Below are 18,991 nucleotides of genomic sequence, written 5' to 3' on the forward strand. Positions count from 1 at the left end.
AAACCGACCTCCCAGTTCATACGGTTCAGTTCGTGCTTCAACCCCGAACTGCCTGTCCCTACATATAATCGTAATGCGCTCCCCATCCCTTCAATATGACAACCCATGGACATAGCCTGAAAAGCTGCCTTAAAGACTTAACAAAATGTGTGGCAGGGGAGTGAGCTTTGGTGTGTCTCTGCTCACTTCTTCGGATCCTGTGGACCTGAGAAATGAAAGCCCGAGTGGGAGATGGACAGCGGGGGCCACCTTGGAGAACTTCCAGGGTCGAAACCCCTCGAAATGGCTTTTCAGCAGAGAGAGGCGGGCTTCATTAATCCAGGAAGACAAGAATCGCTCTCAGGCGCCAGGCGGGGCGGTTGTTTGCACGCCACTTGCAAAAGGGAGTGCCCGGCAGGCTGCCACTGTGGGGCCCTGGGAGGAAGCTCAGTGTGGGTGGGAGCTCTGCTTGCTCTCCCCCTTTGTGTGTCCCCGCTGGAATTCAGCCAAGGAGGCAGGTCGAGGCACGGGGCTTGGTTTCTGCTTTGTCAGGGGAGCCTGGAAGCGCAGGCGAAGGAGGGACAGCTACGGCACGCTTCTCCCTCCCGCAAGAAGGAAATCCCCAGCCAAAGCCTCCTGACACCGCCAGTCTGCTTGCCCATGGGCCAAAGAAAACCTGCCCACCACCTTTAGCGTTGGGTCTCATCCCAGCCCCACCGCAGTGTCCATGAAAGATGCTAGGCTCCAGATGGGACCTGAGGCTCCCCCTCCAAAAATGACTGCTCCTGTCTAGTTTGTAGAGATCAGCTCCCTCGCAGAAAATGGATACTTTTTGGTTTTTGGAAGGTGGACTCTGTGGTCGTGTAGCCCATTGAGGTCCCTGTCCTCCTCAGGCTCCATCCCCGAATTCCTGGGAGTTTGGATCTAGTAAGCCAGGGGTAGTCAAACTGTGGCCCTCCAGATGTCCATGGCCTACAATTCCCAGGAGCCTCTGCCAGCGAACGCTGGCAGGGGCTCATGGGAATTGTAGGCCATGGACATCTGGAGGGCCACAGTTTGACTACCCCTGTAGTAAGCCTACCATGGCCTGCAACTCTAGTGCTCATGCACGCAACAGAGGCAAGTCTGTTTGTCCAATGTCACAAAACCGCAGAAAGGTTGCCAAGAAGGAGGGACAAGGCTAGTTTGGTCTCATCAGGTCCTGGAAGTTAAGCAGGGCTGACCCTGGTTAGTGCTTGGGTGGGAGGCCAGCAAGGAATTTCAGGGTGCCTACCCAGAGGAAGGCATTGGCTATAACCCCCTCTGAATGTCTCTTGCCTGAGAACAGACAATAGGAAGTAATGCTTCACCCAAAGAGTCATAAACACGTGGAATTCACCACCACAGGAAGTGGCAGCAGTTACAAATGTAGACGGCTTCAAGAGGGGATTGGATAAGCATATGGGGCCATTAGCCACAAGGTAGAGATGGGACGTTTTGCTTGGGGCAGTGGGGCTCTGTTTTCTTGGTGCATGGAGGTAACTGCAGGAGGGATTCTGGAGTTCTGGCCCTGCTGGTAGACCTCCTGATGGCCCCTGGGTTTTGGCCACTGGGTGACACAGAGTGTTGGACTGAATGGGCCATTGGACTGATCCAGCATGGCTTTTCTTAGGTTTTTACAGATGAAACACTCTGTCTGGGACAATGATGCTCTGTATTCTTGATGCTTGGAGGGCCACAGTGGGAGGGCTTCTGGAGTTCTGGCCCCACTGGTGGACCTCCTAATGGGACCTGGGTTTTGGCCACTGTATGATACAGAATGACGGGCCACTGGCCTGATCTAACATGGCTTCCCTTATGTTCTTATGAACGAAAAAATGGCGGACAAAGGGCTATAGCATTACCATCTTCCATGCCATGCTCTTTATTTGCACCAAAGGATAACCAATGCAGGATAACTCCCATCTACCTGCTGTGCAAGGTGCTACAGCCCTAAGGCTGGAGATTCCCTAAAGCAGGGGCGGCCAAACTGTGGCTTTCCAGATGTCCAGGGGATCATGGGAACTGTAGTCCATGGGCATCTGGAGAGCCACTGTTTGGCCATCCCTGTCCTAGAGTTCCAGCTCATCTCCAGTCTCTAGAGCTAAGTTTTTCTGGAGAACATGGATCCTTTGGAGCAGGGGTAGTCAAACTGCGGCCCTCCAGATGTCCATGGACTACAATTCCCAGGAGCCCCTGCCAGCATTCGCTGGCAGGGGCTCCTGGGAATTGTAGTCCATGGACATCTGGAGGGCCGCAGTTTGACTACCCCTGCTTTGGAGGGTGGGCTTTGTGGCATTGTGCCCCACTGAGGTCCTTGTTCTCCCTCGGCTCCATCTTCAAACCTCTAGGAGTTTCCCCACCTGGACTTGGCAACCCTACCCAGACCCCGGGTTATCCTCCTCAGCAAGAAAGCCCTCAGTGGCTACCGAAGCTCCCTCATGGGAAGAGGCAGCTTTCCTTAACTGGGCCAGAGAACATTTCAGCTGACAGCACATTCTTGGAGGGGGCAGGTTTTAGCTGAGGCCTCTGTTTTTGCCGCACACACCCGGGCTTAGTCACTAATTAACGGGAAGAGCTGGGTGCTCTCTCCACAGCACATTCCAGGCCATGCCCAGGGCGTTCCTGTGCTTTCAGGCCTTGCCAAGGCAGTTGGGCGAGTCGGAAGGCATGTTTGCATAACCTGAGCTGCCGGCCTCACCCTCCCAGGGAAACATCCCAGTGCTTTAACCATATAAGGAAGCCGATTTGAGGCATGTGTCGAAGGTGTGTTTGGTAAGATTCCGTGCTGCGAACTGCTAGTCTGGGCTGCTATAGGCCTGACTTGAGGGGCCCCGACCGTAGAGATCGGTTTTTCTGGGGGAAATGGCTGCTTCGGAGGGTGGACTTTGTGGGTTTGTGCCCCATCGGGGTCCTCGTCCACCCCCAATGTTCTGACTGCTCCACTGCACTGGCTTTCCTCTCTAAGGGATGCTCAAAAGAAAGGGCCTGTCCAAATGAATGCCTTGATTGAGTGGAGGGAGGTGAGGTTATGAAAATGGTTTACAAACAGGGACAACTAGATAAATCAGGCGGCGCTGCAGACGTGCACATTCGAGATGTTCACCTTTTAGAAGCCTATTCAGACCCCTGGGGTTCTCAACGGCTCCCATTTACATTGCTCCTTGCAGATTCATGTGCCTGTTTCCGTCTGCACTTATGCTCATCTCCATCCATCATCTGAGTTTTGCTCCAAAGTGTTTGGCTCAAGAATTGGTCTGATCAGGAAACGTGGATCAGGTCTCAGTTGGAGGGTTTGAAGAAGAGTTGGTTTTTATAGCCTGCTTTTCTCCACCCGAAGGAGTCTCAAAGTGGTTTACAATCACCTTCCCTTCCTCTCCTCATAACAGACACCCTGTGAGGTAATTGGGGCTGAGAGAGCCCCAAGGGAACTGCTCTGCAAGAACAGCTCTAACAGGACTGTGACTAGCCCAAGGTCACCCAGCATGTGGAGGAGCAGGGAATCACACATGCTCTCCAGATTAGAGGTCGCTACTCTTAAGAAGAAGAAGAAGAAGAAGAAGAGTTGGTTCTTATATGCCGCTTTTCCCTACCCGAAGGAGGCTCAAAGCGGCTTACAAGTCGCCTTCCCATTCCTCCCATTCCATAACCACCCCAACCACAGCTGGCTTGTAAACTTAATAATGCTAAAGCAATATGTCTGTAGGCCTTGGCTCTGCGAGGTCGCTGGTGCCATCACCACAACCACCTCAACTATCTCATTGTGCACTTGGGGAAGGGAAGTTAAAATATATTGATTTTCATGGCTGGCCAGGGAACAGTCATCGAGCTCACATTTTTTGACCAGAGGTGCCTGGGGGATCCTGCAAAATGTAGAAAGCCATGTCGAAGGAAGAGAGCTTGCACATGGCCAACTGCGTTTCTTGCAAGGAGGAAAAATGTTTTTCCTAAATCCTGCAAGATAAAAATGCATGAAAACGAGTATGCCCAGTTGTTCCACAATGAGCCTGTGCCAATACTTGGCATACTTGGTGCCAATGTACATACAGGAAGCTGCCTTGTATTGAATCAGATCCTCAGTCCATGAAAGTCAGCATTGCCTGCTCAGACTGGCAGCAGCTCTCCTAGGTCTCAGGTCTTTCATATAACCTGTCCCATCACCAGCGGCTATCCAAGATCTTTCACATCACCTACTGCCGGATATTTTAATTGGAGATACTGGGGATTGAGCCCGGGACCTTCTGCATGCCAAGCAGAGGCTCTACCACTAAACCACAGCTCCTCCCACGTAGTGATGACTCCGGGCACAGATGGGTTTTCAAGGGGATTAGTAAAATTCATGGAGGTCAGGCCCATCTCTAGCTACTAGCCAAAAGTCTGAAGGGAATCTCCATGTTCAGAGGCAGTAAACCTCTGACTCTGTCTTCGAGGAGGCAACATCAGGGAAACATCGAGGAGGCAACAACCTCTATTTCTGTTTCTCTCTCTGCTGGCCTAGATTGGCCCCTGCTCTGGTCCAGCAGACCATCTCTTAGGTTCACATGTACCAACTGATAACATCCAGGTATTGTCACCGCTTTGAGCAAGTCTAGCTTATCTCCTCTCATTTTCATAAGAACTACTACTCTGGAACAAACAAAATATCTTTGTATCCCAGTAGTCCATCTCAGAAAGTTCCAGGTCATGCATGAGTGGAATAACGACAAAACCTTTGGTTTATCCCCTACGTCTTGTCATCAGAAACATACTGAGACATGGAGGTTCCATTGTAACTTATGCTACCTCCTTCATGAACATAGGTAAGAACCACCTCTGCTACTTTTTGGACAAAGGAATCCCTCAAGTGAACAAGGCATTATGGGCAGAAATCTTGCCCTTTTTACTACCGGGATCAGTTTTCCTGGATGACCCTGAGTTTGAGTGGATAATTGTTCTCTCTCTGATTCCTACATTCTATAATTCTTTAGGTTTCTGTCACAATGACCTTCCTGGTCATCTTTCCTTGCCAAGTAACAATTTGTGTATCTGGACTGCAGGATTCAAACTGGAGTAAGGAGCTTGGCAACCCAACAGTGGTCTGTCTGAAGAAGCCCCCCTACTGCAGAAGTGACTTGTTATCCCCATTGGAGAGGTCTAGTTTGTTGCAGGGAGCCAGAGATGGGAGAATATGGCTGGGAAAATTATTTTGCACCCGGACTCGATTGTTCTCATGTTGGCTGGTGCTGCGGTTGCTGGGAAGCTCCTTCACATGCCTGCACACGAGTTTCAGTCCACACCTTCCAGAACAAAGCCCGGCGGGAGGTTCCCTGGGGTGGTGCCAAGTTCCCAGGTTCACAGTTTGGAACACGGAGACGGCTGTCCCGAATGACTTCATGGGCTAGCTGCAGACTTGGCGGGAGGCCAATAAGGTCAGCAAATACGGGCTCCATCTCAAGGGACTTGGGGTGATCATTCACACAGAATGGCCAAGCCCCTTGTCCCCAGGAGGGTTTCTTATAATGCTTATGGCCCTTTTCAATCTCCTTTGCCAGGAATTTTTGCTTTGAACACAAACATTGCTGGGCAAAACATGGCGACTCGGATGGCAGCTTCTCTTCGTAACAGACTTATTGCTTTGCTGGGGGTAAGAAGGATAGTCTAGACCAGGGGTGACCAAACTGTGGCGCTCCAGATGTCCATGGACTACAATTCCCGTCAGCCCCTGCCAGCATGCAGGCACAGTCTGGCCACCCCTGGTCTAGATCAGGCGTCCCCAAGATGGTACCCATGGGCACCCTGGTGCCTGCCAACACAGTTTCTGGCAACTGCGTGGTGTTTTTGAGGAAGTGGGTGGGACCAGGCTTCTGATTGGCCACTGGAGACTGGATTGGCTGTGCAGTTTTTTAAAAAATGTTGCTTTGGCAGGAGCTGCCATAACAGAACAAGGGTCTGCATGGTGCTACTGTAGTTAAACTGCGGCAATCGTTTTGTGCCTGGCCCCGCCTCCTGTGGCAGCCATTTTGTGGCAGTCCTTTCATTGCTGCACCCTTCTTGCCATGTCCACAGGCTCAAAGAGGTTGGCGAGCCGAGGTCTAAATTTCAGGAAGTGATCTAGCTAGGGAGATGGCCTGGCTTGGCAGCTGGTGGTTCAACGTTAGGCTGCTTGTGCATGAACGAATGCAGGGAGAACTACGCCATCTTGGAGTAGTGCATGTCAGGAAGCCAAGGCTAATGCCAGCCTTCCATTCACCAAGTGCTATGGTACCAGCATGTGACCAAGATCACCCTGTGAGCTCGCCTGAAAAAGTGGCTCTTCATAGAGTCATAGAATCATAGAGCTGGAAGGGTCCCACAGGTCATCTAGTCCAACCCCCTGCTCTATGCAGAATCAGCCTCAAGCATCCAGGATAAATATCTGTATCTGTTCAGCCACTGCTTGAAGACTGCCACTTTCTTAGGCAGCCCCTTCCACTGCTGAACTACTCAGACTGTGAAGTCCCCCCTCGCCCCGATATCTACCCAGTACAGTTCTACATGTAGTTTAAACCCATTACTGCGGGTTCTATCCTCTTCTGCCAACATGATTTATTCTCTGCATTCCTCCAAGGGACAACCTTTCAGAGATTGAAAGAGAGCAATCCGGACTCCTCTCAACCTCCTCTTCTCCGGGCTGAATATTCCCTTCAGTCTTTTCTCACAGGGCCCAGATCATCCTCCTTGCTCTCCTCTGTACCCTCTGAGTTTTGTCCACCTCCTTTTGGAAGCGAGGCCTCCAGAACTGCACCCAGGACTCGAGATGTGGTCTGACCAATGCAGTGTACAGCGGGACTGTGACACTGTGCCATGTTGATGTGATGCCCCTGTTGATACAGTCCAACATGCCATCCAGGGTACCACTTACGGATGCTCTAGGCTGGACCTGCATTGAGCAGGCGGTTGGACAAGATGCCTGCATAGCCCCTTCCATCTCTTTGATTCTATGCTCCAAACCAGGGTATCTGCTGGCCCCAACTGGGGACTTGCAATCCTACTCAGAACACCCAGCTTGGCAGAGGAACATGGCGGTGGGCGACATATAGCCTGCAAGCTGCCAGTTGGCCTAGAGAACTATGAGAAAGAGATTGGAGCCGATCCGGAGCACGTTTTCTCCCACACCAGTTTTGGCTGGCTCAGGCTTAGCTTGAGCTTTCTTAGAGGCGTGGAAAGTTACCGTGGGTCAGTGAAGCAACTGCAGGGTTTCGGAGACACTCCTGCCTTAGGTGCGGCTCAGTGGGAAGGAATGCAGATGTTTTAAGATCTGCAGGCTGTAATTAGTTTTTGGCAAGTTTCAGCAAGGCTGTTCTGGAGCCTCCCCTGCCCCAGGTGAAACAGAGAACAAGACAGCTGAGGCAAGCAGAATGGAGGGGGAAAGGCAGGCCCCTTCCCCACAAAGGAATGAGCCGTGATTCACTGGGGAGTTGGCTTAATCCTCCTCACTCTTGCCCTTCCCCGACAATCTGTTCATAGTGCAATTTCTTTCTTTCTTTCTTTCTTTCTTCCTTCCTTTCTTTCTTTCTTTCTTTCTTTCTTTCTTTCTTTCTTCCTTTCTTCCTTTCTTCCTTTCTTTCTTCCTTCCTTCCTTCCTTCCTTCCTTCCTTCCTAAGGAGGGGGCAAAACATTGCTTCTAGGTAGGGATGTCAATCCCCAAATGGGACCTGGGGCTCTCCCAGAATTACAGCTCATCTACAGACCACAGAGATCTGGAGAAAATTGCTTCTTTGGTGGGTGAGGACATTGTACCTCACTGAGGTCCCTGGCCTCCCCAAGACTCCATCCCCAAATCTCCGGGAGTTTCCAATCTGGATCTAGCCTTCATTCTTCCTCAGTGCACAGCTGGAGATGGGCCAGGGATGTGATACGTTGGTCGTTCCATCAGAGCCTGAGTCTTGACCGTCAGATCATTTCACTGGGCTGGGGCCATGGCCAAGAAGGCCCTGGCCCTGGTTGAGGCCAGATGCACTTCCTCTGGGCTGGGGACCATCAACTTTAGAACATCTTAAAATTCTTCTGGGGGAGATCTACATGAGCACCCCTCCAACCTGCCCCAGGCTTATTATGATTTGGTAGCCTTTTCAGTGTTTAACATTCTTCGTAATGTTGGTGGATCTTCACCCTAGTAGCAATCTTGCTTAGGCTAGCAAGCAGTGAGGGTCGGTGATGATGGAGACAGGCATGCATAGTGTCATGCAATACCTCAGTGTTATTTCCGGTCAAACATTTGCAAGCAATTTCTCCACATTGACCGACACTCTAGAAATTCAGAAGGTCTCTATTGTAAAAGCCACAGAGAACCGGGGGATTCCTAGAGTGTTGGCTGATGAATACACATCCCTTCTGGATATTTGAGGAGAAACAAAGTTGCAGCATTGTGTGACCCTGTTCTGCCCTCTCTTTTGGCTCCAGCGACTCGAATGAGGGGTGAGGGGCAAAGGGCAAGAGGCTGCTTGCCAAAGTGGGCAGCTGGGCAGTCCTAACTGTGCTTGATCCAGACCACCTGGAAGGCCTTTGTGTGTATATCTGGAGGGCACAGCAGGAGATAGAAGGCTTTCCCCACATTTAGGAACAATCGCCAAATCTGCGGGAATTTCCTAACCAAGAGTTGACAACTCTAATTGGAGACGAGCAAGGTCAATTAAAAAGGAGGGTTCGTAAAAATCTGCGTGCGTAAAGTGTTGTTTGGGGAGGGAGCTGTACACAGGTGCGATATCGCTCTAGGACAGGGGTGGCCAAACTGCAGCTCTCCGGATGTCCATGGACTACAATTACCATGAGCCCCTGCTGGCAGGGGCTCATGGTAATTGTAGTCCAGGGACATCTGGGGAGCCGCAGTCTGGATACCCCTGCTCTAGGATTTCTATTTCTCCTTGACTCTGTGGGTATACCATAGAGAGAGCTCTACAGTCTGGAAATCAGTTGTAATTATGGGAGATTCTGAGTCTTCACATGCAGGTTGATGTACGGTGTGGCCATATTAACGTGTTATGAAGGACCAGGGAACTGGGCTTCCGGCATGGTTCCTTCTCCCTTGAACCCTGCATGTCCTGAATCTTCTCTTCGTTCCAGTTCTTGTTCAGCGTCTAGGTGGCCTGGGGGGGGGGGGGGGGTCGTGACTCACCTTGTACTCATTGGTTGCACGGCCTTTCTAGACCATAAGGTAGCCACGTGGCGCCACCTCTGGGTAAGCATTGGGATTGCAGCCACAGACACACAGCCTGCACATGCAGGCACTCTCAGCAGGGTGAACCAAAGACAGCTTGGCTGTTCTGAAGAAGGGAGGGATGAGTCACGAAAGCTCACACCCTGCCACAGATTTTGTTAGTCTTTCCGGTGCTCCTGGACAAACATGGAAACCCCCTTGATCCAATCCAATATCAGGATGCGACTCAAGGATGCCCACCTCTTGGCATGGTCTGGAGACCCTCCAGCATTACAGCTGATCTCCAGACAACAGAGATCAGTTCCCCTGGAGAAAGCGGCTGCTTGGGAGGGAGGACTCCAGCCCCACCCCACCCCCTAAGCGCCACCCCTTCCCCAATTTCTGGGAGTTTTCCAGCCTAGAGTTAGCAGCCTAACCCTGCCCTCAACCCTTTGCCTCTGTGCTCAGCCACCAGTCCCTTGCAAGCCTCCACGTTCTAAGCCCCCTCTCCCACCTGCCATTTCACAGCTCAAACCTGCGCAAACCCAGCTACCTCTCCCATCACTCACCCTCCAGCTCTTTGCTAGGTGGAGGCCACCAATATTCACCCTGCCCAGTGCCTTCAAGGCTCAGCCTCTTTGTCTTGAGGGTTGTCCCCCGGTTGGTGTGTGGTGTGTGATGGAGCTGCAGGAGCCACCTAGGTTTGGTAAGGCCCTTGCACCGGAGTGGGAACACTCAGCACACTGCAGACTGGCTTTGAGTCTGGGAACCGGCAGCTTTCAAATTCCGGCCCAGCTGTGGGCTTTTATTAATTCCTCTCTCGTTCTCTCTCTCCCTGTCTCATTTTGCCGCATTGAAGTCTCCTCTACGGTTGTGGTTCAAGGCTGGGAAATGCCTTGAGACTTTGGGGGTGGAGTTGGGCATGGGCAGGATTAGGGGCAGGGCGGGACCTCAGTGGAGTCCAATGACATTGTCCACCAACGCAGCCCTTTTCTCCAGGGGAACTGATCTCTTTTGGGGGAGCCCCAGGTCCCACCTGCAGGCTGGCATCCCTAGTCTCTTCCAAACCCCACCGACAAGTATTATGCAATTCAGAACTGGCACCCCCTCCCTTTCTTTCCCTCTCCTATTTTTCGCATCTGTAAAGTGGGAACATCAAGGACCGCTCTCTGTTAGGTTAGGGCTTTTTAGCTTGGAGAAATGACGACTGGCGGGTGACATGATACAGGTTAACAAGATTATGCATGGGGTAGAAGATGTAGAGAAAGAAGTCCTTTTCTCCCTTTCTCAGCATGCAAGAACTGGTGAGCACTCAAAGAGTCATTAATATCTGGAATTCACGGCCAGCTTCAAGCAGAGACAGCTTCAAGAAGGGACAGGATAAACGTAGGGAGCAGAGGGCCACCCATGGCTCTTAGCCACAAGGAACAGATGGGACACTATGTCTGGGGCAAGGATGCTCTGTCTTCTTGGTTTGGCTTGATCTAGCAAGGCCTCTCTTTTGTCAAAAGAGAGGGCTGATCCTAGATGGCCTGTATGGCCCCTTCCAATTCTATGATTCTATGAAAAGGACAACAAACTGGCAGACACTCAGTGTCCTTTGAAAGTAGGACGTCAAGTCACCATTCATTATACTGCCAGGTGTTGCCTTAGCCAGGAGGTGATCTGAATCCAGTTTCAGTCGTCATCTGAAAAAGACTCTGAGATCTATCAGTGTTTGCTGAGAAGAAGGTTGAAGAGTTTTGGGGAACTTGGATACTTGTAGCCTGCTTTGTTTGTGTTATTTTGTGTGGGTTCTCGGGGACTTGGCTTTTGTCAAGACGTATATAATGGCTTCCATTTAGTAGCTGCGATCTTGTAGACCTCTGAAATTAGTGTCTTATTTGCCACGCAGGATTTTCCTACAGGGCCAGTTTGACTTTGGTGTGGGGAAACACAGCTGCTTTAAGACCAGCTGAGGGCGCCCTTGATACACATTTGGAAGGCGCTGGGTCTGTTCTGTTCCTTCCGGTGAGCAGACAGGACGGCAAGAATTTTGCTTTTCTGAATCTTCTTGTGACAGACGAATGCAGCAATCAGTCGCTGATCAATCCGAGCAGAGCAAACTTGCTCTGCGTATTCCTCTGGGCAGCAATGCAAACACACACTGGGTTACAGGGAAGCCAAACAAATACAGTCTAAAGAAATGTGTTCATAGAGCTGGAAGGGGCCATAAAGGCCATCTAGTGCCACTCCAGGCTCAATGCAGGATCAGCCTCAAGCATCCAGGATAAGTAGTTGTCCAGCCGCTGCTTCAAGATCGCCAGTGAGGGGGAGCTCCCCACCTACTTAGGCACCTGTTCCACTGCTGAACTACTCCGACTGTGAAAACATTTTTCCTGCTGTTTAACGGGTACCATTCTACATGGAGTTTAAAGCCATTTTTGTGGGTCCTCCCCACTGCTGACAACAGGAACCGTTCCCTGTCCCTCCTCCAAATGATAACCTTTCAGATCCTTCAAGAGAGCCCTCCTGTCCCCTCTCAACCTCCTCTTCTCCAGGCTGAACCTTCCCAGGTCCCTCAGCCTTTCCTCACAGGGCTTGGTCCCCTGGCCCCTGGATCATCCTTGTCGTTCTCCTCTGCACCCTCTCAAGTTTGCCCATGTCCTTTTTGAAGGAAAAGCATTTCTAATGAGCATACCTTGGCTGTAGGAGCGTCACTGTATGAAGCTTTTCTTTAGAAAGATTGCCCCGCCCTCCCTGTTTTTAACCTCAGTGAACCAGTAAGTCAAAATGCGCTTCCAGTTGGATTGCTGAGGGGCATCTTGGGAGCTTCCCTCTGCAAGCGTTGCTGTGGCTCTTCCCCAGTGCTTTCCTGACAACATTACTTCTCACACCGGTGGGAGGTGTCCTCCCTCTTCTCGGGAAATTCTGAATCAGTCAGTGTGTGTCATGCTGATGGGGGGAAACGCTTCAGTTGTGCTGCTGTGTTTGTGGGAGGAATGGAATGTGCTTTTGCAGTATCTGTATCAAACCAAATACAACAGCAAGAAGAAGAGTTGGTTTTTATACCCCGCTTTTCACTACCAGGAGGAGTCTCAAATAGCCTTCCCTTCCTCTCCCTACAGCAGACACCCTGTGAGGTAGGTGGGGCTGAGGGAACTCTGCTATTACTGCTCTGTGAGAACAGCTTCTAACAGGACTGTGACTAGCCCAAGGTCACCCAGCTGGCTGCATGTGGAGGAGTGGGGAATCAAACCTGGCTTTCCACATTCAACGCTGCCACTCTTAACCACTACATCATACTGACCCCCAAAATGGGTCACCTTTTGCAAATATCCCAAACATACTTTGTGCAAGGAAAAAGCTTTCCCCATAAATATACTAATATCTTTCTCCAGTTGATATTTCTTTCCTTTGTTAGGAGACTTTTGTTTTTAGTAAATGGAAGGCAACATTTGACAAACTGACTGTAATACAGTGAAAACCTCACAAATTGAATCTCCCTTCCTCTGTTTCCTGGATTTTTGTATGGGACATTAACATAAAGGAATGTGTCACAGGTATGCTTCTGCTAAATAATTTTCAAATAATTTCTTCACTACGGGTGGTTTGCATTGTGTCAAGACTTTGTGTTCACATATTCTTGCCATGACTGTTGTCCTCACTTCCTGTGTTTGTTACATTGCTTATTAGTGCCTAGTTGTTGTCTAGAGTGGTAATTACTTGCTCGTTTCCATTTGATTTACATGTTAAGGGGTGTTTATTGGTTCTTGGTGGGAATCTCCCAGCCATCCTGTGGGGAGGGGGAGGCACAGTAAATCTTTTAAAGCGAGAAGAGTTTTCTTCCTGACCTTGGCTACAGAGGCATCGTTGGCCTTCTATTGCTGAGACTTGTGTGTAACTTTCATTTTCTGCTGTGGTGCGAGAATGCAGGGAGGGTGATATCTGGAGTTTTCTCACCAATAGGGGGAAGGATGTTTGTTGGTCATATAAGGGTATAGAACTAAAGGATCTTTAGTCTCAGCAAAAGTGGAGCTGTCCTGTACATTTCTGTCCTCAATAAAGAGATTTCTTCAACCTGAAGAGTCAGTTTATTGGGGAGTTCAACAGGAACCTCACAGATTGAGACAAAAAAACACTTCATTCCAGAAAACATCTGCAGGATCCACTTTACAGCAGGGGACAATAATTGTCAGTAATTTATATCAATATAAATCTTCGTTATGAGCCTCTTGTGGTGCAGAGTGGTAAGGCAGCAGACACGCAATCTGAAGCTCTGCCCATGAGGCTGGGAGTTCAATCCCAGCAGCCGGCTCAAGGAAGGTTGACTCAGCCTTCCATCCTTCCAAGGTCGGTAAAATGAGTACCCAGCTTGCTGGGGGGTAAACGGTAATGACTGGGGAAGGCACTGGCAAACCACCCCGTATTGAGTCTGCCATGAAAACGCTAGAGGGCGTCACCCCAAGGGTCAGACATGACCCGGTGCTTGCACAGGGGATACCTTTACCTAAATCTTCATTATGATGCATTCTGTGTCTGCAGACAATGCACCTGCCCCATATTCTATATAGCTGTGAAGGATGTGTGTTGCAGCTGGACAACCAACGCCAACTAATTATCTCTTTCATGCATGCTTCAAGGCATGGATGGTTGTTTTCATTCCAGAGTGACTGATTCCTCCAAAATTAGTATTTGTGTTGCAACCAGAGGATGTAACATACTTCCTAAGGAGGCCATGGTCCTTTAAAGCTTAATATTTTCTCATTTTGCCATGCCATTAATCAATATTGAGTTAATATCACGGGCTTTATGAAAACATCATATCACAACTGGGAGTAGTTTTTGTGACCTATGGTTGATGCCATTTGTGCAAATAGAATATTTCATTTAAATCCTGAATTGTCAGAGCAATGGTGTGTGGGGGCAAGGCCTCCATTGGCTATGGCCTCAGCTTTTGTTCTTGCTCAGGAAACTTTTTTCCACTCTGGACCGGAGTATTTCACGTTGTCGACTGAAGTTTTAGTCAAACGGGTTTGATCACTTGGTACCCCCAAGACTCCAATTATAGAAAATCCCTAGGAAAGATCTTTATTGATCATCTGGGGAACAGGCTCCCTGACAGAATGGCAGGCTCTTTAAAACCAAGCATTTATGTGTCTGACCGCAAAACAACCTGGTCAATATATGGGAACCTTGTATCTGAGGCAGTGTGTGTGCACACGAAAGCTCATATTTTGAACCAAACTTTGTTGGTCTCAAAGGTGCCACTGGCCTCGAAATTTGTTATGATAACCTCTAGTTCTTTGTTCTTTGGTTAGTTGGATGCATTCGTATTTATGTTAGTCACATAACTTCTGGCTACAGTGGCCATTGATAAGAGTTGCAGCTCAGAATGCATGAAGCGAGTGGGAAAAGGTACTTGTTCTACGCTGCTCTCAGCTGTACCGATCAGCAGTTCTTGATCCTCAGCAGAAACTCAGAACTTAATTTCTGTTCAGAAAAGATGTGCATACGCACAGTTGTTTTGTGTAATGTTTTTGTCACCCCAGCAACTTAATTTAATATGGAAGTGCAGCCCACAGACCTACATGGTAGGTGATGCATTACAGCATGAAATGACAATGCCCCTTCGGTTGCTGTAACTTAGACTTCTGTTTTGGAACTTTGTTTGATAAAGAATTCACTGACCTTTGAGGCATTAAGACAGCTCTGGGCTTTTTTTCTTGGGCTGGTCACTGTTATCGACTTCCAAATCATGTTTTCCTTTGTTTGCTAAAGGTAAAGGTAAAGATCTCCCCTGTGCAAGCACCAAGTCATGTCTGGCCCTTGGGGTGACGCCCTCTAGCGTTTTCCTGGCAGACTCAATCCAGGGTGGTTTGCCAGTGCCTTCCCCAGTCATTACCGTTTACCCCCCAGCAAGCTGGGTACTCTTTTTACCAACCTTGGAAGGATGGAAGGCTGAGTCAACCTTGAGCCGGCTGCTGGGATTGAACTCCCAGCCTCATGGGCAAAGCTTTCAGACGGCTGCCTTACCACTACAGACACACAAAACTTGTGCATGTATTAAATTCTGCTTTAGCTCTGCCAACACTGGAGCCAGGAAATGCTAATTCAAATTCATGGCTAAAGTTACACTTTCTCTTTGGTGTATTCCTGGTCATGAAGAAAAAAATACAAGCTGCTTCACCTTCCGCCTTAATTGTCTGTCCATTGTGTACGGGATTAAATGTCCATGTGATGTCTTATATATTGTAATCTCTACTCGACATCTAAAAATCGGTATCATGGAGCATTTCTTGAAGAACAGAAGTGGCATCAAGGACACCCCATTAATGGACCATTGGATCATGAACAAACATTCCTTGGGTGATCTGCCATTTTTCAGCATCTCGCAAGTAACGTCTTGACTGCATCAAAGACTGGACATTAGTCAAAGCTTTTACAAAGGGGATGTTACGACATATTTCCTGTGGGTACTACTATACCCAATGGCCTGAACTCCTCCTGGGATAGATCCAGCTGTTGACATAATAAATGTGGGTAGAGCTGTGATGTCCCTTTGTCAGCTGATTAGCTGCACCTAGAATCATAGAATCATAGAGTTGGAAGGGACCTCATGGGTCATCTAGTCCAACCCCCTGCTCAATACAGGACACTCACAACCATATCGCTCATCCACTGTAACCTGTGTCGCACCTTCTTCCGGAAGGTGATGTATTCTTATTTGGAGAAATGATTGAGATCATTTGAGACCCCGTTTAACATTGAGATTGCAAGGTGCGGTTCTCCATGCTGAAGTGATACTCAACGGTAGTTATTTTTGTATGATGTTACATATACCACTTGGTGGTTTAATTTTTAATTATCAGATGTACTGCATAACTTCAATATAATTCTTGTGTTTATAGAGTGTCCTACAGGAAATGATTGAGTTGGTTACAGTATCACATTTATTCAGGGCAGGTTGATTAACCATCTCTGGATGGTTAATCACATGTGTATTGTTTGTATAATAATTGTACATTTAGTATCATTAGTTAAGGAGTAGTCACTGATGAAAGTAGGTACTTTTGAAAACAAGAGTAAGGTCTGGGAGCTTGTTCTAACAGACTCTGTTGTATGATTTTGTAGTGAACCAAATGGACTAGTGAATATTCATTAAAGGGAACTTTATCGTACGGCCGTGGTCAATCCTATTCTTCATTTACTACCACCTGAAAGTTGGCAACTATCACTACTATTTTCAGCTACAGCAATGCACAGCCAGAAAGGTGCTTCTGGACACGCTGCCTCTTATGGAACCCCGCAATGTGCAGTCAACAAGGGCAGGTCCCAGATGGGATCCTTTGTCTGCTAGGGGAGCCAAATTCATTCCTGAATTTCAAAGATCGAATTGTACGTAATGCAGGAGACTCTCAGGGCCATTCTGCACAACTTTAATATAGCACTAGTCTTACATTTCTGTTTTTGTTTTTTGTTTTTGCCACTCAAACTACGTTCCGCATGACGTCGTGAGCAATCCGCAACACTCCTGCAACACTAGCGCCAAAATCGCTTTGTTGTAGCGATTTCCAGGGAATCGGGAAAAGTGGATTCACCCTCAGAAAATCGCTACACTCTTGCCAACAACCTGCAACACTTGCGAAAAAGACCTGTGCGTTCTCAATGTAGCGGCTGCAACAAAGTCCCTCCCCCTGGCTCTCTCCTCCGAACTTCCGGCGAAGCGATCGCCATTTTTTTCCTCTCGGAGCGGGGAAAGCAACAAACCAGCGAGGCTTCATTCACCCAGCGAGGCTTCTCCGGCTACAGTCCCTCCACAGAAGTGCTTTAAAGCTCTCCTAAGTCCCCAAGCACAACACATCCCCCTGTTCGCCAGTTCCCTTTAATTTCGGCCAAAAATCGCACCCGTGCTGGGGGGGGGGGATTTTTTTCCCACTCGGGGGAACATGGTAAGGATGAATCGCCAGCTCACACGCCAGGTAGATGGGTCTCTACGGTGCAACGAATCAATGCGTATTCGTTGCAACGTGTGTGCTTAAAAAAAAAAACTGTGCTTAAAGGGAAAGGGGCTTTTCAGGAGCATGTGGCATCACATTCATTGGTTCCTGTTGGTTCTTCAGCGCTCTGTCATACTTCAGCGCCTTCCTCCCGTACATAATAAAACTGTGGCCTTGTTTACCCCACTAATCATGTTCGAGTGCTCTTTCGGCTCAAAACCTGCCCACCTGCTATGCTTAACTTGATCCTTCTTGCATCATCACCTTTACTATGGCTGAATTTTTGTCTTCAGTTTTTAAACTTAAACGGATTGATGTCTCCTGACTATCTCTGTTCATTTTGCTAATCTGCTTTAATGCTCACAAAGGTATTGTGTGTGTGTGTGTGTGTGTGTGTGCATTTATAGAGGTGCCCCACAATGTCATGATTTAGGATTGCCAAGTTCCCCTTGGCCATCAGCAGGATAGGGTTTGCCAAACTCTAGGTGCCACCTAGAGAATTCCGCTATTACATTTAAAAACATACCGGTGTAGGAGCAGCCGTGTTGGAGCAGGTCATCAAGTCCAACACTCTGCGTCACACAATGATCAAAACACAGGCGCCATCAGGAGGTGCTCCAGCAGGGCTAGAGCTTCCAGACCAGGAATGTTCAGCCTGGAGAAAAGGAGGTTGAGAGGGGACATGATAGCCCTCTTTAAGTATTTGAAAGGTTGTCACTTGGAGGAGGGCAGGATGCTGTTCTTATTGGCTCCAGAGGAAAGGACACGCAGTAATGGGTTTAAACTACAAGTACAACGATATAGGCTAGATATCAGGAAAAAGTTTTTCACAGTCAGAGTAGTTCAGCAGTGGAATAGGCTGCCTAGGGAGGTGGTGAGCTCCCCCTCACTGGCAGTCTTCAAGCAAAGGTTGGATACACACTTTTTTGGGATGCTTTAGGATGCTTAGGGCTGATCCTGCGTTGAGCAGGGGGTTGGACTAGATGGCCTGTATGGCCCCTTCCAACTCTATGATTCTATGATTCTATGATTCTATGATTCTATAGACTACAGGGATCAGTTTCCCTGAAGAGAATGGCTGCTTGTAGAGTGAGCTCCAAGACGAGGTCCCTCCCCTCTCCAAACCGTGCCTCCACCCAAGCTTCCCCTCCAAATCTCTCGATAGTTCCCAATCCAATGCTGCCATCTCTAGGCGTGGGGTGGAGAAGGGTTGCCAGGTCCACGTTTGGAACTGGAGCCTAGGGAGGACAGGGACCTCAGTGGGGTTCAATGCCATCGGGTCCACCTGCCAAAGCAGGCTTTCTCGACCAGGATTTCGTGAGTGTCTTGATGGCCCTGGACGGGTTTCCTGAATGGGTGGGAGTGAATTAATTTTTAATATATATTTGAAAAAATGTGTTAAACATTGATCAGATTTATATGACCATATTTGGTCATGTCAACCAGTTTCCCCCCCTCCCAAAATGGCCAATGATATGCCTGGAGGGGGTGGGAAGGGGAGGGGCCTCAGGTGGGCGTGTCCACAGCTCTGCTTCCCAACCACATTCTGCACGATTGCACCACGTCTGGGGTTTCTCAGTGGTAGAAAAGTTGAGAAAGTCTGCTCCAAAGCATCCCTGTTCTCCAGGGGAACTGCTCTCTGTCGTCTCGAGAGGATCTGTAATTCCGGGAGACTCCCCAGGCCCCGTCTGGAGATTGGCATCCCTGGTGCAAGGCATCAAGCCAGGACAAATTAAATTGATCTCCGTGTACACAGAACTGTTTCCGTGCTTTTGAAGTCTTGCGAAAAGAAGGGAGGGGGAACCATTACTGCTCCCAGCCTATGGGAAATGGAGGACGAAATGGGCAGGGCTGGCCCAGA

Source organism: Paroedura picta, chromosome 16, assembly GCF_049243985.1.
Source record: "Paroedura picta isolate Pp20150507F chromosome 16, Ppicta_v3.0, whole genome shotgun sequence".
NCBI classification, from domain to species: Eukaryota; Metazoa; Chordata; class Lepidosauria; order Squamata; family Gekkonidae; genus Paroedura; species Paroedura picta.